Source organism: Bemisia tabaci, chromosome 3 (genome assembly GCF_918797505.1).
Source record: "Bemisia tabaci chromosome 3, PGI_BMITA_v3".
NCBI lineage: Eukaryota > Metazoa > Arthropoda > Insecta > Hemiptera > Aleyrodidae > Bemisia > Bemisia tabaci.
The window spans coordinates 26,646,516-26,668,841 of NC_092795.1; the positions used below are offsets into that span (position 1 = coordinate 26,646,516).

The window sequence follows — 22,326 nt, forward strand, 5'->3', positions numbered from 1 at the left end:
TATTTTGAAGGGGAATTACAGTATGTGAGTGCATGCACGTGTGGATATTTTCCTATCGACGTTTCCCGAGGCGTATTTTGCCCGGGAAAGTCATTGCCAGGAATACCTCGAAGCAGGAAAGTTCCTGAGAATGCTCCCGGAAGCTTTTCAAAATGTGTGACACTTCTGGCAGGTTGGTCATCAAAGGTATATAGCTAGCTATACCTCATTACTTGTGAAAAGGATTGGTCAACATTTCGTGTATCAGTGATCATGAGACAAAAATTAGAAATGCGTCAAATCCTAAAAATACTTCAAGACTTAATATTTGGTGGAGGCCTTACTGAGGGTGTCAGGAATTTTTGATGAGCCGCTACAATAAACCGAAACGCCCTAAGCCCCTCGGAATGTCTGTCGATAATGGACCTCAAGCGTGCATTTTGGATTAAGGATTTAAAAGCGGACCCACGGTGAAAGTACACGCGATACGTCAGTCGATCGATCAACGAAACGTTTTAACACGGGGGAGAGTTTTCCGAGGAAAAAGCTCCTTGATATTACATATTGAGAAGTGTGAGATGTCTTCATAATAATGTCACGACCAAAACTGTTCGCGAGACAATTACAGAATGGATGGAGACATTGCTTTGGGGAAGATTTAAATTGTTCGACTCAAGTAACACGTTCGTTCAGTCGGACCCTGCAACTCTGAACGATCCTGTATAACTTGACGGTCTGGTGACCACTAGCACACCCTCTTTTTTTAGGAAATGGATTCACCTCATAACTGTAGCGCGACTTTTCTGGTTTTCAGCATAAATTTCGTTCCGGGTGAGACGATTTCCATTAAAACAGGCCCAGAATGTCTTGCGGCTTGGCGTCACCTCGAACGCCACGCGAGGTTAGCAGATAAAATCACGTTAACCGTGAAACTCACTCGATCATTTTTGTATCGACACTAGCCCCGGCCGGAAACTGTCTATCCAATGATTAGACTTGCAAGGCTCCGCCAATTATCCATCAGAGTTAATTTAATTCTATTCTGTATAGATAATTGAAAGTGGTCCCGACAAGTTCGGAATCAGAGTAGGTTTTCCTTTCAAGGCCTTCGAATCCACAGTCGAAGGCCGGCTATGCACAACGCTTCAAATTTTATCGAGAAGAATGCTGCAAGATAAATTCAGGTTTCCCAGGACGGATTTTTTTCGAGACTAAAAGAGGGGCCGATGACCTGGAATTTTTTCCCCAACAAAAACTACACTACCTATTTCATGTGCATTCAGTCGAATGGCAGTTCAATTGGTTCTTTCTCATTAAAAAATACAGGAGACATGAGATAAAACGTAAAAATGTTATATAATAGTCCAACAACAATAGCGTAATTTATACCTAAGCCACCCCCGCCGGGAAACTGGGGCGGGAGTCCAGCGTTGCCAGGGGCGCAAAGATTTTTAGTTCCACATCTGCCCATCAAATGGATTTTTGAGGCTTAGGGTGGGGGAATAATGGAGATGTTGCATGTGTGAGGAATTTGCGATTTTACCAGAGATTCTTATGTAAAAGTTCGCGAGAGACACGATAGTGCCACTGGTTTTCCCTAAAATCAACTCCCAAGCTCAAAAAAAGCTCTCAAGTTGAGGCCAAAATGGAGGGGATATCCCACGCTATCCTGAAAGTCCACCTCTACATCAAGACAAACTCTCTGTGCAAAGATCGGGAGCAAATACATTGACAGGGCTGCCACTTTTATTTGGGGACTCCACAACTGAAAACACGGCAACCCTGCTAATGTATTTGCTCCCGAACTTTGCATAGAGAGTTTTTCTTGATGTAAAAGTGGACTCTCAGGATAGTGTGGGATATCCCCTCCATTTTGGCTTCAACTTGAGAGTTTTTTTTTGAGCTTGGGAGTAATTTCAGAGAAACCCAGTGGCACCATCGTGTTACTCGCAAACTTTTACATAAGAATCAGTAGTCGAATCGCAAATTCCTCACACATAATACATCTCCATTGCGGTTCGGATCGCAAAATTCTCCAAAACCATCGTTTATCGATGCATGTCATAATTTTAGACGATAAAAATAAAAAAAACCACGGATAGAGAGGCATTTCGGCATGCTAACCTCCGAATATACTTTTTCAGAAACATGGCTGCATGTCCTTAAAAACTTAAAATCGAACCTTGGGTGCGCCTGAACTTTAAAAGTAAACCAACATCAATGGACTATATTTTGAACCGAATGTCAATTTTTTGTTTGGAAATTTTGATTGACGGACATGTAAACTGCTGAAGAGGAAAACCGAAATGAACGCAGAAAAATTTCTATCTTTGCATGACCTCTATGGGAACACTGATGTCAACGAACTTTGACTACTCTCAGGAAGAGAACTGACATAATTGAACGGCTGTGCTCATCAGTGTATGCACAGTGCAACAGGCTGGCGCACAATTAAAAATCGTGAAATATTGCACGTAATCTCACGAGGCTGCAAGGTTTATGAAAATTATAAACCTATTGATTCCAGAGCTTGGATATGCGACTCGCACCCAAAAACATCAAATAGTGTAGAAAACCTTAGTTTTTTTCCCCACTTATCTCACGATTTTTGCTTTTCTTCCTTGTGTCTATGGATTATATTTTAGACATTTTTGGGATGTGCTCAACTTGATTTTCTTACGACTTTATCTGAAAAAACAAAACAAAAAAAATCTACTTCGTTGGCTGTATCTCTTTCACACGGCAGATTAATGGGTCACTAGGCAAGGTCTGAAGTAAAAGAAAACGTCACGTGTTTTCTGTTCAAAAGCCTACAAAGAAAAATTCACACAACGGGAACTTTTGAAATCGACTCCTGAACAAGATATTAAGAAGTCTTTCAAACACAGATCAAAAGGATTTCGATTATCAAAAGACGTAATTTATATTTTTGCCATTTAACCAATGTTAATAGAGGACACTTAAAGCTTATTCTGCCGTGATAAGGAAGAACGCCGTATGAACATTCGAGAAATGCCAAATTTCCTCCGATAAAATTATCATTTTTTAGAATATTGATGAATATTTTCTCTTGAACTTTGCAGATGATTTAGATCTAGCTGCGAGTGAAATTATCTGAAAAATTGAAGGAAAAATATTTACAAATTTCTCTGCGAATTTGTATTTTATCAAAGGAAATTTGGCAACGTCTGCAGGTTCATACGGCGTTTTTCCTTGGCACGGCAGTATTGTTAGTTGATTTTCAGACTTTTCGTTGTGTGATTCGTTTTCCGGGTGGAATTTCGAGGAGAAACCACGAAGCTTTGTGCTTTGATTCATGCCTTTTCTAAAAGCCAATTTTGTGACCCACGCTACTTGGTTAACCCATCGCCGAATAGTCGCCTCACTCGAGAGAGTCTCATCTCACAAATGGACGTATTTCTATCAAACGGAACTATGTGCATTAAGACATGAGCCCTGAGACCCATGAGAATATGTGCTTAACAGGGCTCACGTCATCTATACTATAAGCTTCAAGACCTCCTAATTTTGCGAAACTGGTGACGCTTAGTTCCAGCGTTCTACCGGGCCGATTTTCATGATTTTTGCGGCTATCGACGGGCAATTGTGTCTAGATAAGCCAACTCTTTTCAGATTTTCAAAATGTGGCCCAGGTTTTTTTATATTACGTGGTAAAGTTGCGAATTCTCCCATTTAAACAATGTAAATTTATACTTTTTGTCATAGTTCGTTTGAGCGTTCTACCGGGCCGATTTCCATGATTCTTGCGTAAATCGACAGGTAATAGGCCCTAGATGAGCCCGCTCTAATCAGATTTTGGAAAAAGGACCCAGGTTTTTTTAAAATCACGTTATAAAAGTGAGTGAGTTTACTGAATGCTCCGGTGCTGCTACCGCTATGCGCGGGAGGATGCGCAGTGGTCAAGGAGGTTGCGCAGTAGCTGTGTAGCCTGCGCATCAGCTCTACACTTATCTCCACAAGAATCGCGCCGTAATCCTCAAGTAGAGCGGTGGCCGAGTCGTCTAAGACGTCGAGTGCGTCCACAATGAACTCAATGTGGGATCGATCCCCGACTCATGAATCTTAATTATTACCTGACTATCATTGTTCATTGTTTTACTGCAATATTTCATCAAGCAGTCATTCCAAAACGCGTCCTTTTAATTTTAAAGTAATTTTAAGTAAAGTTTAAAATTAAAGTATACCTCATATCGTAATTTTTTAGGGGAAAAATAAAACTAACACTGATAGGAGGGTAAAAATAGGGCCGCGAAGCGGCCCATTGATGGCGCGGAGCGCCTTCACGGGGTTGGGCCGCGTAGCGGCCAGGGGGCGTAGCCCCCTAGTATTGCATATAGTTCCGTTTGGCAGAAATACGTCCAAATATGCGCCTTATTTCTGGTTGACACCGGAAGTGGGCGAAGCCGCGCGGAAAGCTCGCGAGCTGGAGCACGAAATTAAGCTAATTAAACCATTACCATTTAACCATTACCATGAGGACAGTGCCCCGGCGGCACGGGCCGAGGGTTTCTCTCATTAAATTATGCGGGTAAAATTACGCAAGTATAATCGGGCATAATGAACTTGACGAGGAGCCGTGATAAGGAGGCAGCCTAGTGCGCGAATACCTACTAATAAACTGAATAAACAGATATAATTACCTGACCCACTTACACCCCCTCCCCCCTCCTCCTCCCCCGAGGAGCGTGTACGCGGTGGACGTGACACCCATGCTGACACGGAAAGCAGGAGATCCACGTGGATGAGAGTTTACTCGGAGAACCGCTAGACCACCCGGTTGCATCGCAGGACAAAACAGAAGGCGCTTGCCGGTAATGAACCGAGCTTTTCGGCTGAAACGACGTACCTGTCTCTAACTTGAGTCCCTTTATACTGAGAGTCAAGACAACACCCCCTCATGGAGTCACAAACGGGAATAAAGATTACAGAAATTGAACGTTTTTTGTAATCTTTGATCGGTCCATTCCCAAATTCCTTTCTCCGTTCCTTTTCTCATTCCGTTTGTTCCTTGCCGAACCCGTAATTCCCTGGTCCATTCCAGATTATAATCTTTGCAATCGGTGAAAATGTAATCTTTGTTCCCGTTTGTGACCCTGTGAAGGCCTAGAATACGGGAACCAATGGGAAATGGATTCACATTGTCTTGACTCTCAAAATAAAGGGACTCTATCTCTAACTACACAGAAGAGATAGGCGTTTTCATAAGTATGCCTTCGGGATTTATTATTTTCGGTAGGTACACGCTGTTTAAATGGCCATTTAACTGGTGTGAGACCGATTTCTTCCGAAGTGCAGATGTCGAGGGAGTATTTACTCCATAGTAGAAGTACAGCGTGTATTGCATTTGGACCGCGTTTAACAGAAAGGAACCGAGCCACATCGGCTATTGCCAATTTTAACTGGGCAATTTCATTTTTTACGAGAGAATGTTTGTTCGGATTTCTTTGAAACTTCTAAGGAATTTGCGCCGTACTGTGGAGAAAATTCACTGAAATTTGCACGAAAATCCGCACGACAGTTTTCATGTGAAAAATTAAATTGCCCGATTAAATTTGGCAACAGCTGATGTGGCTTGGTTCCTTTCTGCTTAACGCGGTCCATTTACTTCCAGAACAGTTAGGAGGGAAATTGTATTTGTTACAAGCAGAGCGACCTCGGTTAGTGTCGAATGCGACGAACACGAGACGAATTTCCTAATGGAACCTGGATGCAACTATTCTGGCTCCATGGATGTCCGTGTTGCATACCCTGGTAAAAATTCTGTGTTCCAAAATACCATAGACCTACAGCCGGCTGTAAAATTTACAATAGCTTCTATAGCTGGCTACACAATTTCTTATGGCCTTTTATAGCCGATGGCGATTAAGCAACAGCCAGGCGATAAAGTGTATGCTAAACGTTACTAATTACGGATGCTAGGACTTAGTGGGTTTTTGGAATACTGCTCTCTTTTTGGGCCGTAGTATCTTGATTTATTTTGCGAGAAAAGCTCCGTACTTTTGATGGATGCCTGCCATTCCTAATATATTAGAGCGCCTTCAGTTTCGTATGATACTGTGCAATACCTCTGGTGTGGAATAGTTGCTTCAAGCGCCGGGGCAGGCGGGCAGCCAGCGCGAAACACGCATTGGCGCCTACAAACCTAACAGGGATACTTCACGCGTTGCGCAATGCGTGAAGTATCCCTGTTAGGTTTGTAGGCGCCAGTGCGTCGCCGCTCCGCTTTGTGTTAGGCTCTATTATTTAATCTGGCGGAGTCAACGTTATTCAACTCGTGATTTTGAAATGTTTGCACATCCTGTATAGATTATTCTCATTTTAATTAATGAAAAAAAATGTATATTAAAGGAAAATATAATGTGTGTTTTGTAAATATTAAGGTGGTTCCGTATCAAACTTAATGATTTTCAAAGCACACGAATTTCTACACAATTTCTTAAAGCCTTTTATAATCGATGGCGAAAAAGCAACAGCCAGGCGATAAAGTGTTAAGCCCGGCGATAGGAACTATAGCCCGGCTGCATAATTTTTTATCGCTTCGTATAGCCCGGCCGTATGATTTTCTCCGCACTCACAGCCAGCTATATGATTTTCTGTAGCCTTCTTTAGCCGGCTATAAGAATTCCTATGGTATTTTGAAACGCAGCTCTTATCGCCAATTTTTATCAGGGTACGCAAGGGAGTGAAGGCGTTTTAAGTTTTGACTATCAGGGACTTTTTTTTCCACAAGTGGCAATGAAACGAATAAGCCGTATTCGTCGTAATTTAGTCGGGTTAAGTCGGTCGGAGTAGGGGTGTAGCTTGTGTACAATGCAGTAGTGGAACTCCTGAAATTATTGTAAATCGAAACTTTTTTCTCGTAGATTTCCTTTACTTCCAAACCCTGCGCGCGGACATCCTGGTCTTTAACTGACAATGATACAGCTAGAATGTATGGTCTCTACTCTCTACAATATTTTCAGAATAGTTGAAGAGTGAAAATTGACAATATTCTAAGCGAAAATAGATGTTGCCTAGAGTCGAGTTAAATTCACTTACTTAATGTCAAACTAGGGGCTTAAAATAATACCAACTTTTCTCTTAAAGTTGATGTCAAAATTAAGGAGCACGTTAAAAAGTTCAGAGAGCGGGAGCACTTAGGCTATTTGGACCGAGTTCATCAGAAAGGAACCAACCCACATTAAGTTGAAACTGAGAAAAAGAGGTTTGAAGTTTTATTCATGCATAAGGCTCGATGTACAAAATTAACTTTAACCCCTCTTCCCACAAACTAATTTCTGTTTTTCGCCGTTCAGTTTTTGGCAGGAGAAAATATACGGCTAGTGGAACTCAAAAACATTCTTATCTCAATTTATTGAAAAATGTGGGTTGGTTCCTTTCTGATAAACTCGGTCCATTTTACGCATGGTGTCTAGTTTTCTTGGCAAAGCTCATTCCCTGATTTTTCCCTGATTTTCAGGAGCTCATTCTCGGATGAAAAACCGAAATTTTCTCCCACTTTTCCGGGATTTTCTTGGGGAAAAGAATAAAATTTTCCAGATATGAATGAATTTCAGATATGAATATCGATTTTAGCAGTTAATAATGGTGCCGTAAGGTACCGAAACGTCTTGCCTGTGTATTTTGTATTTTACCCTTGTTTCAGCATTTTCCTGTGTTTCCGATTGTCGTTTCCGTTTCGGGCTGCTTTTACAAGTCTCGTTGTTTCCACTATTGATTTTAATTAATGTAACAGCCATTTCTTTGGCGCACGTCAGATTGGACCGCCAAATTTGAAAACGAAATGATCCCTCGGTGGTTGGAGAAGAGATTCCTGGTTTCTGGAACAGCTTCCCTGATTTTCCCGGTAAATTTTCATTCCCTGATGAATCCCGGTTTTTTCCAGTTTTTAAAAAACTAGACACCATGATTTTACGGTGAGGAGCTTTTCGTAATCTTAGTGGCACTTAGAATGTTGGGGTGTTCTGCTCTTCAACGATTTTACAATGAAAACTCGATCGCGGAGAGCGTCCGCTGTTTCCGTCCAGGTGAGCAGGCGCCAGGCGCCTCGAAGCTCAGGACAACGACTCCAGCGCACCGCTGCTGGGGCTCTCCTAAAAGAGATGCTTCATGATTCTGCAGCTTTTGTCCTTCTTGCTCGTGCCTCCTTTTATCCTCGACGCGACGTTGATTACGTTATGCAAGCGGCTTGCGTAGTGCGTACTCATGTTCCGCTAATAACATCACTCAGCGTAGGAGCCGCGAGCTCCGTTTGGGAAGAATACAAATCGCTCGCACCAAATTCGCCCGAGCTACCTGGCTTCTCCGACGAGGATTCATTAGACTCATTAGGTTTATAAAAGCTCCCGTCGGAGAAATTTATCACAGCGGAACTTCCCGCCCTACTGAAAAATGTCTCGAAACCACATCGATCACGATGTGTGACCGTATAAGAGAAGAAGGGCCTAGGCACTATCAGAAAAGAAAGGTTTTAATTGAGATATTGGAAGCTAGTGGATTCAATGTGATGAAAACTGAAGTTTTGACCGAAAACGCTTGTGCGGATCTGAATGAAGTGTCACAGAAATCATAGAAGCGTGTTACAATGGTCGAAAAAATAAGTTGAGATTTTCTAAAATAGCCCTAGTTGATGTTGCACCTTATCAAAACGATTGAAGGTTCTTGTCTCTGATTCGGTCAGAATCAAGGGATACTGTTGAATAGGGGGACTATTGGACTTTAACAAGAATCTTACGACTGAGTAATTGAGGAACTCTGCGGGAAAGGGGCCGACCCATATCGAAAAATTGCGTTTGAGCAAATGAATTTGAAGTTTTTATAATTACTTTCTGGTCATAGACATCGTCTGGTCATTGCCTGTGGCCGGAAAATAGTAATGGAAACTTCAAATGCATTTTTCTCCAACGCGATTTTTCGCCATGGGTCCCTTTCCCGGAAAACCCCTCAGTTACTAAGTCGCACGATTCTCGTAAAATATGCTATACTGCCGTGCTAAGGAGGAACGCCGTATGAACCTTCAGGCGCTGCCAAATTTCCTTTGATAAAACGCAAATTTCCTGGTAAACTTATGAATATTTTCCTTCTAATTTTTTGTACAATTTTGTTTGCAATTTCATCTAAAGTTTCTGAAAATCTCAAAAGGAAAAATATCCGTAACTTTCCTGAAAAATAAACATTGAAATCGAAGAAAATTCGGCAACTCTCAAATGTTTATACGGCGTTTTTCCCTTAGCACGGCAGTATAGTTGAAGCCAATTTTCTCAACCTTTGAATGAAGTTACGTTCCTTCGTTTGAGACTCGACGAATTTTGCTTGGGTGGACTGCGGGCTGATTATTGAAATTGATAGACAAAGCTATAGACAAAGGAGACAAAAGAGATATGGAGAGATCCTATTGGTGGAAGCGAGTGGTTGCAATGGACAAAGGAGGTAAGTAGTAGACTACCTAACGGCAACCCACGAGAGACCCAACAGTTAGTCTATCATTTTCTCCCTTTGTCTATAGGAACCATCCATGTCAACCAATAGGATCGCTCCATACTCCCTATCTCTTCTTTGTCTATAGCTTTGTCCATCAATTTCAATAATCAGTCCGCAGAAGTGTCTTTTTCCGAAGACGGTCGTATTGGTCTTGATTTTCACCCTGGAATTACCTTAACCTTGAAGGAAATCTCATTTCCCGCTCATGCGCGCGTATTGGTGGCCGGGGCCGGGCTCGATGATGGACGGTGGATTTGAGTCAGTGGTTGCATAATGGACACAATAGATGACCGGTGGTCGACCCGAGCAAGATGGCCGGATCGGCGGATCGCCCGAATTTTCCGGGGCCGGAGCCCGGGAAAGCCGGGCTGTTTCCCGACGCGCCCGCAACCGCGCCGCGCGGACACCGTGCGACGCTTCTGACCATGGCATCTTCTCGCGGCTGTGACGAATCCCAGCGTCGATGTCGGATCGGTCGATGGCCATCCCAGGATTTTGCGGTCCTCCGTTCAGACACAGATTTCTGTATGCACTGGAAAAAAGAGTCGCTTGGAACCAGTATCCAGAGTCTTAAAAACATCGACAAGAAAAAACACTATTGATTTAATCGGACTTTTTGCTTATTTTTCAAAGTCTTCGATAACTAGGCGAACCTGCCCTGAACTCCCCGATTTTCAGAATGACGTCCTCTTATGGGGTGTGAAGGTACCAAACGCCCCGAACAATAGCCTCTTTCTTAAGAAAAAAGAGTTAGGATAGCTGATTTGGCCAAGAAGCGCTGAGCTATCGCGCCTTGGGTCCGCGCGGGGCACGGCCTCATTCTATCCTTCATTTTAGTTGCGAAAAAATTAATTTCTCCGGGCCGCTCGCCTGGTGCCTGGTCACTATTCAAGTTGGCTTTTGTCACGGCCCGTTTGAGAGGACACCGTACCGGCCGACGCTTCGGGGCGGATTCGTGAAATTAATCGTGGCCTCGATCGAAATTAATGGGCTTTGATACTGCCGCTACGCCGCTCACGGAATTTTGAAGAGATGAAGGACAGGCAGGGCCTCCATGGAATAAGCTACGCCAAGGAACGAAATATTTGAACCAGGGTGACGAGTTCACTTAAATTTTAATCCCTCACTTTCCTATCATTTTTGGTTTTTTTTTTTGGGGGGGGGGGGGGTGCCATAATTTTTTTGGAAAATTATTTTCCAGAAAGAAATTTTTAAGCGAGAAAACTCTCGACGAACAATGAAACGTTTCGGTCTGAAGAAAGACTTTCGAGGTTCTGCAGCGAAATTTCATGATTTTCGTGGTCGTCCTGAATTCCCCAACTTTACCAGATTTTCAGTGACTATTCAAGAACTTGCCACCCTACAGACGTATTGGTGCTGAAAGGAGCAACGTGATAATAGGTACATTTAATCAAAATTAACTATGAGCATCATATTTGCGTGCATCATAGTTCATTTTGATTCAAAATCCTTTTACTTTATAGCATTCCTTTCAGCATAAATACGACCATTAGGACTACATCCAATAAGTTGGAGTACAACTCCTTTAAGTTTGCTGTAGGTACAATCATGGCCGGATTTACCTACTTGCCGCCCATGGGCCGCATGTATTTTGCCGCCCTCTTCTCATTTATTTTGAAACATCAATAAAAACCATCAAGTGAACGTGCCGGATGGAGAAGGGTGCATAAGACGCGCTCACTCAGGTTGGACACATTTTTTGCGTAAGCTCTGTCAACACTACTAACAAAAGTTCACGGAACTTCGCGCGAAAGTTCAGTTCCGTAAACCTATCTCTGTGGGGACAAGGCCTTTCATTTGTAAGAAATGGACTAAAAAACTAAGAAAGGACAAACATAAATGTGGTTTAATAATTTTAACTTCCGCCGCCGTGCCGCGTTGGCCACACTGTGTTTGGCGCAATGCGTGAAGTATTCATGTAGTCTTGTAGGCACTGTGCGTTTCGCGCCGCGCCGACCGCTGTTGACCGTACTGTGTTTGACGCAATGCGTGAAGTATTCATGCTGTCTCGTAGGCGCTAATATGAGTTGCATGCCGACCGCCGCGTCGAGGACCTCTCCTTTTCATCTCAAGTCCTCGTCATCATTTCTCTTTGCGCCGCCGCGCCGCTCCTGGCCAAATTACGTGTTTGGTTTCTCTCTTAACTCAACTAATTAAAGGTGCGCAGTCTTTTGTATCACCGAAATTCGACAAAATTAGAAATTAATAAACTCTCAGGAAATGAGAGATTTTGTCACCTTTTCTTGTTTGTAATTTTTTTCTGAATCCGATTTTTTTGTTCCTGCATTTAAGAAAAATGCAAAATTTGCCGCCCCCTAATTTTGCCGCCATGGGCCGCGGCCCATGTGGCCACCCCCTTAATCCGGCCCTGGGTACAATACCGATAAGATCATCAAGAAATCATCCAACCCTATTCTTTTTAATGTGCCACGTGGAAAAAATAGTCAAATCCTATGAGAATTTTAATTGAATCCGTATACAAAACTGTAACAAACTCAAATCGTAACAAACACGGGCTATCGCGTTGTGTATAGCTCCCACTAAGACGTGTTACGTGCATTAAAAAGTAAAAAAAAATTATTGCTAAAATTGAAAAAGCGCACCCCCATTGCAACGTTGCACCTTGAAATCAATTGTGAATATCTCCGAATACGTAGAAAAATCCATTTCGAGAAGATCTTGATCGGTTTTCCCTAAAAGAAAAAAACCTCGAGCAGAGATCTGCAACGTCGCAATTGGAGATACGCATTTTTCGACGTGGGGCGATGACCTGCTACATAATAAATAAAAATCGTTTTAGGACTCGACTCACCGGAATTGAGAGTACTGAATTATAGAAATTGTTATAGTTTCCTTACCTGAAACAAAAGAGAGAAAAAGAACGATTAGATGAGCATATAATAAATGAGGGGCACAAAAAAATGTAGAAGTTACGTGACACTTTTGGAAACAAAAGTGAGTTATTGATCATTTTTAAGCTTTGTCTATGCGATTATTTTTCTAAAGTTCCATCAACATCCACTTGGTAGGTGGTTTAATAGCCGAAAAAAGGGTGATGACGGTTACTGCCTTATAATTGTCCGTACGTGAATTTTAAATATGTGTTGAAGCCCCGAAAGTAAATGTTTCCACACGTCGCCATGAGATTGACGAAGGGTCTCTCTTTATCTTTTGGAGGATAGCAGTGGAATGACTGCGGAAATTGATAGATAAAGCTAAAGACAAAGAAGACCAAATGGATATTGAGGGGCCGTACTGGTGGAAGGGGTTGGTTATGATGAACAATGAAGGTAGGTAACAGACTATCGAACGGCAACCCACGAGAGACCCTATAGATAATCCATATTTTCTCCCTTAGTCTATAGTCAGAGGGTCTACTAAAATAGGCTAGCCAAAAATCAGTACTTTTGCAGTACTTTTTCAGTACATTCCCAAGAAATTCAGTGCCTTATTGACAGAAAAATTCGGTACTTTTTCAGTACCTTCAATTGACGAAATTCGAAGAATTTCAAAGATTTGAATTTCTCGCTTAAAATGCGACAAAAATGACAAAAAATTCCGGACCTTCTGGCGGAATTTCCGCACTTTTTCAGTACTTCCGGACCGCCCTTAAAAAATCAGTACTATTTCCGGACTTGTAGACACCCTGACTATAGGAACCGACCATTTCAACCGATAGGATCGCTCCATACTCCGACTCCCTATATCTTCTTTCCCTTCGCTTAGTCTATCAATTTCAACAATCAGCTCGCAGTGCGGAATTTTGAATATGTGTTGAAGCCCCGAAAGTAAATATTTCCACATGTCGCCATGAGATTGGCGAAGGGTCTCTCTTTATCTTTCGGAGGATAGCAGCAGAATGACTGCGGAAATTGATAGATAAGGCTAAAGACGAAGAAGACCAAATGGATATTGAGGAACCCTACTGGTGGAAGCGGGTGTAAAATATACCGTCTCGGACATAAGCGACAAATGACGTCCGAACGACGTCACAACCGACCCACTCTCGTTGGGACACAGGATCATTACACTGCTAACGGGGCGAAGAATCGCAACTACAATTGCAACTCGCAACTTGCAACTTGTTGACCCGTGCCGGTGCCGCAGGTGGCGGCGCCTTCCTTCGCCTCTCATTTCCTGCCCGTTCCTGTGGGCAGTCGTCCCCTATCGCGTCTCCGGTGGTGGCGCTCCGCTCGAGCCGCGTTTGCGCCATCCATCGTCGTCCACGTCCAGTCTTCGGCGCCGAGCCGTGACGACGTGACGTCACGGTCGGCGTCGGGGCCCGGCTCATGAATAATGGATCGCGGACCGATCGCGAGTAATTCGCGCGAGTATCACGCTGCAACGCCGCCAACCGAGTCACGGAGGAGAGGCGAATCTGCCAACGTTTCTTCGTAGGATCCTTGTTGCACGGTCAAAATTCGAACGAATTCAATGGTCGAACTGAGAACAAAAGTTCAATGAAGATGTTGCATGCATGTAAGAGGAATTTGCGATCTGACTACTTATTATTGTGTAAAAGTTCGCGAGAAACACGATGGTGCCACTGGTTTTCTCTGGAATCAACTCCCAAGCTCGAAAAAAGCTCTCAAGTTGAGGCCAAAATGGAGGGGATATCCCACCCTACCTTCGCATGGAGAGTTTGTCTTGATGTAGAGGTGGACTCTCAGGGTAGGGTGGGATATCCCCTCCATTTTGGCCTCAACTTGAGAGTTTTTTTTAGCTTGGGAGTTGATTTCAGAGAAAATTAGTGGCACCATCGTGTTTCTCGCGAACTTTTACATAAGAAACACCAGTCAAATCGCAAATCCCTCACACATGCAATATCTCCATTGTAGATATGATGGATGGTTAAGAAGACATAATCGAAAAGAGTTTTCAAGCATTAGTTGTTCGAAACCTCAAACTTATTCTAGAAAGCAACTGAGGGTGATATAACAAATTTTCCCTGACTTTTGAAAATTCCCCGACAATTCCCGGTATTCCCTGACTGTTGCAACCCTGAAAACTATCATACATTTGATTGCCTCGACATTACTGTAGCCTAAACTCTTCTTCAGCTTCTTCCTCGATTGAATAAGGAGCGCTGTCTTCGGTACCAGTGTGAGCCGCGCCCATTATCCGCAATTGGACAGCGACCCGCGAGAGCAACTGGGGCCGAGCCGAGAACCGTCCGGCCTTATCAGCCCGGTCGGTGGCGCTCGCGCTCTGGCTCTCGACTAGCGTCGCGATGCTCCTGGACCTGGTCGCAGTGCGTCGCGACGCGACGCGCCACTACAGAACTGGAGTCCTTGCCGCCAGATGCGGGAGAGACGTCACGTCACTGCGGCGCTTATCAGAACGTAACGTAGTAGCGACAACGGCAACGCCGTGCTGCGAGACGTCCAACGTGCAATCAGAGCGGAAACGCAGCTGAATTTTGAAAGGCCGCGGTGGCTGAGACGCGCTCGTACCACGTGCTGATTGGACCACCGACACTGAATGTAAGCCCAAACTATTAAGAGGACCATTCTTGAATTATTTTTTTTTCCTTGCGCACAACTTATTTTAAGAATTTCAAAATCATCGTGTTAAATTGTAAAAAAAGAGCACAATTAAGAAATAATAAAATTCAATTTAAAATAAGACTCCTGAGCCAAAAAGGAGAATTCGAGCAAGGCAGTGAAAAACTGAAAACTGTCTTGACCGACCCACTCTGGTTCTGTATCTTGGAGATCAGAAAAGCGAATGTGTGAGAAGATGCAATGTAAGCTCAAAATAAGACTTTTCAAAAATGTTTCCACAATTTGAGCAGAAAAAGAAGAAGAAGAAGAAGAAGAAAAGAACTGGCGCTTGAGTCATCTTGAAAGTGGAAGGATTTATTTGAACATATTTTCACCATTTATATTCGAACCTTCCCGAGGGAATGTTCGGAAAATCGACAGCAGGGAATCGAGGAGGTGAAAGGAGAACTGCCCTATTCGTGATAATGTCATAATTTGGCGACGGTGACGTCATCATCCATCGATTGATTTATGGGGAGCTGCAACGGTTTTCGCACAGTCATTTCATCGTTCGATATACGGCTCCCCATGCATAAACGGGCGCTCCGTCTACTCGCGTTATTAAAACTGCTGAATCAGGAAATGGTCTTAAAACCGTGTGTTCTAGTTCCCGACCAGTTGCGTATGTATAATATGCCTCCGTGTCCACTGACAATGACATAATGGTTCATTGTGCTTGGACGAAAATAAACAAGTTGCAACTTTTCAGAATTTCTATCACTTCGAGTAATTCTTCGGGAGAGATTCTTTCTAAATGTTGGACTCATTTCCATAACAACACTTGTTACTCTCAGGGCAATAGCCCCCGATAAAGGAGAGAAACGGTCGCACGATCTTGACAACTGATGGCGCTTGTCAGGTTTTGAAACTCCATTCTACAGTCGTCTCATGTTTTAACAGTGTAAATTTTGTAACAAACTTGTGGGTGACAAAAAAAAATTAGAACTTTTGAGTAGCTAGATCTACAGTAGTACGCCCGAAGAATTCCGAACGGTTGGCAAACCGGATTAGGCCTGGATTAGGCAAGTGAGAGAAGCTTAATCAAGCAGAGCGCAGCTAAGTGCTCGATGGTGCATTTCAGTAAGCCCTGCTAACGTTGCACGCACTTTCCCGCGTGAGGAAAAGGGATTTTTTCCCGACATCTGGCAACACCGCGCGAGGCCGGGCGAAACGGAGAAATGATAAAAGTTTACGGATGTGAAACCGGCGGACGCGTAAACGACTTTTACGAGAAAGGGAATTGAATCGTTGGTCGTTGGACGTGGAGGTCTGTCGAAACACGGTCAATCACGCCCTCGCCTTGGGCAGGGTTATCATGTAGTGAAAAAATGGTTTATTTTATCTTCATTCGTAAAAATGTCCAATTTTGTTGCCACAGGCTGGGTTTGTTGTGGCTATGTTATTCGAAACATCGAGGACCCCGAAAAGATCGAAACCATAAACGCGACTTAAAATGATCAGGATTTTACCAGCTGGTTAGGTCTTTTTATAATGAGAGGCGCAATATTAAAATACGTCAACCAGCGTGTGCTGAGTTTAAGCCAGAGGGTGTTAGGTTTTTCGAGGCTGATTCCTTCTATAAACAGGGGGAAAAAAAAATATATATTCGCTCGGCAACATCGATATTTTGAATCAGTGGTCACTGATATCGTATTCGATACATCAAACGGGTGAGATTGTATCGATATCGAATGGTTCCAAACATAAACATAGCCTCAAAAGTCAATTGAGTAGTTTTTAAGATAGATTTTTGATGTGTATGAGTACTAATTGGCTAAAAGTAGTAAAATTGCTACGAAATTTCTCATTTTCAGCTTTTCTCACAAATACCCTAACATTTTGGTTTGAGGTTATGTTCTATTGTTTTGAACCAAACGATGCATCGAACCAATATCGAATACGATCCATAAAACCGGAGGTTACACACCTGAGACTCTGTATTAGCTTTCTAAAATACATTGGCAGGTGTTCTGGAAGTTTTAGCCCGGGATATGTTTTAGCCCGGCGGGAAAACACCTTTTATTTTCGACCATTTATAATCGATGAGCCCCCTCACAGAGAAATTTGCCGAAAGATCACGTCTAACATAATTATTTATGTTAGAACGGCGCGAAATGCTACGGAGACAAAAGAAGCTAGAGCGCCTCCGATTTTTCGCGTAGGCAACACGGACATCCATCAAGTACGAATAGCTGTATCCAGGAGGTGTCGGGCGCTGTATTGACTCGGACTCGTTGGCGCAGAAAACGCCTTCAATTTTTTGCATATGCAACATGGACATCCATCAAACACGAGTAGTTGCATTCAGAGGATGTATTGACTTGGGACTCGTTGACGCAACGAACGCCGACAAATTTTCGTTTTTTGTCCAATTTTCCTAGGTTTTGTGTCCTGTTGGGATACTGCAATCTTGTTAAGGTACTTCGTTTGACTTTATTTAAACTTTTCAAGGGTGTATAAACCAAAGAAATCCGTATTGTAGGAGGAACCACACTAACTTTAAAAAACTGAAAACATGCCGAGTTCAAAACTTGGGAGCAGAAACTTCTCCTTAAAATCACACACTTAGTCGTTCCCATCACGAAAGAGCGTAACTGCATATCAAGGTTGCTAAACTTCCCTACCTGTGTTGCATTTCTATCAGCAGAATTTTAAGCATATCTGACTGAAAATTTTCGTGATTTTCCATCTGATCTCTTGCAAAAATCAGGAAAATGTGCGATAAGAACTGCACAGGTAAAATCTTGTAAAAAATCGAATTGTTAGGGTCAGTTTTGCAACCTTGGGATAAAGTTACGTTCCTTTGTCTGAGAAACGACGACTTGATACTCATTAGAACACAAAGTTCCAAGACTTCTTCATTTTTTCGCTACATTCATTTATTGTTAGGTTCACTTAAATTTTTCAATGAGTTCCCGAGGTTTAAAAAGAAAAATCACACCAGTCTCTTCGTGCACACACGTGCTAAATGGATAAGCCAGAAATGGTGGCTCCTCATTTTAAGATGTAGTTCAATTTCTGAATGCGCTACAGCTAGTCGAGCCATGTGTTAATCTCTCCACATTTCAAATCCAATGGAGATGTAGCATGTGTGAGGGATTTGCGATTTGACCATTGATTCTTATGTAGAAGCTTGGGAGAAACACGATGGTGCCACTGGTTTTCTCTGAAATCATCTCCCAAGCTCAAAAAAAGCTCTCAAAGTGAGGCAAAAATGGAGGGGATATCCCATCCTACCCTGAGAGTCCACCTCTACATCAAACAAACTCTCCATGCAAAGATAGGGAGCAAATACATTAGCAGGGTTGCCACTTTATTAGGGGACTCCAAAACTGAAAACACGGCAACCCTGCTAATGTATTTGCTCCCTATCTTTGCATGGAGAGTTTGTTTGATGTAGAGGTGGGCTCTCAGGGTAGGGTGGAATATCACCTCCATTTTAGCCTCACTTTGAGAGCTTTTTTTGAGCTTGGGAGATGATTTCAGAGAAAACCAGTGGCACCATCGTGTTTCTCGCGAACTTTTACATGAGAATCAAAGGTCAAATCGCAAATCCCTCACACATACAATATCTCCATTTTTAGTTCGCCTCTTTCGGTTCCCCCTTCTTCCGGCACTGGGTGCAAGTAAACATCTGCGTGCTGAAAAGACCATTCGCGGAGCACACATTCAAATCCAGGCTGAAATGTTTGGCGCTCGAGTGGCCATTGTCCGATGCGACTCTGGTCTCAACAAAAGGCACCGTTGCCGCACCGTTCAAAAATTACACTTTTCCACAGCGAAACAGTGTAAAATACCCCGATTTTAGCGGACGGTCGGGCGGTTTCGCCGCGCTGAAGTGAGGCGAACTGAGTCGAAACTCGACCGCTTCGTGCTCGGGCAGCGCCATAAAAAAATACCGAGCCGCGAGCGAGGACTCCGAAAACCGCGTAACTCCGATTTGAAGTCTCATGTACATACGATGTTTTTGCCGAGCAACGGCGGTGGAACGGAGCTGCGCATGCGCATGACCGGGTATGTGACGGCTCGCTTTTGGTGTGTAACTCGACTCTTTCTAGCCGAGGTTAAAAACGCCCGGGTAAATGATGATGATGAAGATCGGCTAACAATAAGCTGATCGTCTACAATTATTACATTTCCTGCATTTTGCAGAAATTCCCACAATCAGGGTTGCAAATTAGATGAAACTTCTCAATTCTCTGAGCTTCCTCTAGTTTTCCCAAACTTTACCGATAAAATCTTTGACTAATTAAAGGTGATGTTAACAGTAACTCAGCTGACAATGAGGTAGACACATCTCCTCTATTTTTCGGTTATTTTAGAAAGACCATGATCAGGGTCACGAAAGGGACTACAAGATATTTGCGTCTTGAAACTTTCTGCATGCCTCCTCCCTGCATCTTCGAAGCTTCCCGGTTGCGATATCCCTGATGCAGACTATATTGCCGTACTTAGGAAAAACGCACTGGAAAAAAAAACACATTGGATCTAGAGTCCAGACTCTTGAAAACATCCACAAGAAAAAGTACTCTTGATTCAATCAGAATCTATATGTAGCTTAAATCAAGGACCAAGCCTCTTAGTTTAAGCAGATTTCGTTTTGATTCAAGCAAAAATCCGATTGAATCAAGAGTACTTTTTCTTGTCAATGTTTTCAAGAGTCTGGACTCTAGATCCAATGTGTTTTTTTTCCCCCAGTGCGTCGTATGAGCATTCAAAGGTTGCCAAATTGCCTCTCGGAAAACATTAATTTTCGAGGAAACTTATGAATATTTTTCATTCAAATTTTCAGGCACTTCCGATCAAATTTAGAGCAAAATTTTCAGAAAAATCGTAAGAAAATCATCGATAAATTTTCCCGAAAATTCCCGATTTCTCTGAACAAATTTGACAACGCCTGAAGGCTCATACGGCGTCTTCCCTAGCACAACAGTACGCGCCTGCGCGGCCTTCCACTCGACAATGCGCGAGGTGCTTCGCGAAGAGGGCAATCGGCGTGAATTGATAAAGCTAAGTGTGTTGATACCGACGCGCGGAGATGGGGACGAAGAAAAGAAAACAAGGATTGTAACACTGATCGGCGAGAGAGCGCTCGGTCGCGGAGTCGCGGAGTGGGTGAACAAAGGGCCCGAAGAAGTGTAGGAGCGTCTTCAACGAACGTTGCCGCTCTTTCGACAAACGTCATCGATTATATACCTCCATCTCTTCCGAAACCGCAGAAAAAGTAGAGAAAAAGTACCTTCGGGACCCTGCACTGACAAGTGTCGGAGCGGAGGAGAAATATTTAACAGACCTTGCACTTTGCGTAATGTGAGCGGGTGAGGCGCAGAGCCACCTTCGCATGGTCAACGTGGGTGATTGATGCCTTTTACACGGTTCTTTCATCGGTCGGCGATGCATCAGTCTGGGGTCACAGATTACCCACTTAGAGTCACCCGCTTGACCGTGTGAAGACGGCGATAAGGTGAATCCGTGGTGGGAGTAAGAAAACGACAAAGTATCGAACATTGTTGAAACTGATAGATAAAGCGATGGACAAGAAAGACATGGGGAGTATGGGGCGATCCTATAGATTAATATGGGTGGTTCCTGCGGACTACGGGAGAAAATGATGGACTGCCCTGGTAAAAATTGGTGGTAGAATCTGTGTTCCAAAATACCATAGACCCTCAGCCGGCTGTAAGATTTCCAATAGCTTCTATGGCCGGCTACACGATTTCTTATAGCCTTTTATAGCTGATGGCGATTGAGCAACAGCCAGGCGATAAAGTGTATGCTAAACGTTACTAATTACGGATGCTAGGACTTAGTGGGTTTTTGGAATACTGCTCTCTTTTTGGGCCGTAGTATCTTGATATATTTTGCGAGAAAAGCTCCGTACTTTTGATGGATGCCTGCCATTCCTAATATATTAGAGCGCCTTCAGTATCGTATGATACTGTGCAATACCTCTGGTGTGAAATAGTTGCTTCAAGCGCCGTTGCACGCTGCGGCGCGGCAGGCGGGCAGCCAGCGCGAAACGCGCATTGGCGCCTACAAACCTAACAGGGATACTTCACGCGTTGCGCAATGCGTGAAGTATCCTTGTTAGGTTTGTAGGCGCCAGTGCGTCTATAGGCTCTAATATTTAATCTGGCGGAGCCAGCGTTATTCAACTCATGATTTTGATATGTTTGCACATCCTGTATGGATTATTCTCATTTTAATTTATGAAAACAAATATGTATTAAAGGAAAATATAATGTATGTTCTGTAAATATTGAGATGGTTCCGTATCAAACTGAATGATTTCCAAAGCACGCGAATTTCTACACAATTTCTTATAGCCTTTCATAATCGATGGCGAAAAAGCAACAGCCAGGCGATACAGTGTAAAACCCGGCGATAGGAACTATAGCCCGGCTGCATAATTTTTTTTCGCTTCGCATAGCCCGGCCGTATGATTTTCTCCGCATTCTACAGCCGGCTATATGATTTTCTGTAGCATTCTACAGCCGGCTATAAGAATTCCTATGGTATTTTGAAACGCAGCTCTTATCGCCAATTTTTACCAGGGTGACTCTAGGGTCTCTCGTCAGTTGCCGTTAGTTAGTCTAACACCTAAGTACCTCCGTTGTCCATTGTAACCACCTGCTCCCACCGATAAGATTCCTCCATATCTCTTTTGTCTTCTTTGTCCTTCGCTGTGCCCACCAATTTCGACAACCAGCCCACGGACGTGACTGCCACTGAAGGGTTGCGAATTGCGATTGGCTGACGCATTCGACTATCACTGACGCGATCTAGGGTTGATCCTAGTACTCACGCCTGATTTATCACAAGGTTGAAAATTTTTAATTTAAAGATTTGGTCAAAGACTAAATATGTGACGCAACGATAAACCAATCAAAATTTATTAAAGCCCGTTCAGGTTACTTTGTGTTCCACAACCCATATTGACACAAAATTCGAAATGCTGACCTAACGTCGTTCTTTAAGGGGCTGCGTGCTTTCTTATTCGAAAAAGCCTTCTATAATCTTCACGAACTTGTAAAATTGCTAGTAAAATTTAACACTTGTACCTTATGTATATCGCTGTAACTGTTCACCATGTACCGAATATGACGTGTGCCATAGCCTCAGCCAGAGGCTCAATTGTACAAATTATAAAATAAATAAATTAATAAATAAATAAAATGTCGGTTACTTTATCTTACTGTGATGGATTCCCTGATTTTTTTATTCCTGACACACTTCAATGTCTCCACGTTTCTTTAGGTCCTAGACAACATGAGTAAAACCT

The 22,326-nt window shown here is 43.1% G+C and overlaps 1 protein-coding gene across 5 annotated transcripts in view; it reads right to left on the bottom strand.

Moving 5' to 3' along the window:
* The window catches only part of btsz (bitesize), a 117,857-nt gene that overhangs the window by 34,978 nt on the left and 60,553 nt on the right, over positions 1-22,326 (bottom strand). The window contains exon 9 of one of the 5 annotated variants that reach the window (XR_002008759.2): positions 12,314-12,359. The exons of the other annotated variants lie outside the window; for them this stretch is intronic. The gene's annotated coding sequence lies outside the window, so the exon portion shown is untranslated. The remainder of the gene's footprint in view (positions 1-12,313; positions 12,360-22,326) is intronic. 5 annotated transcript variants of the gene reach the window in all.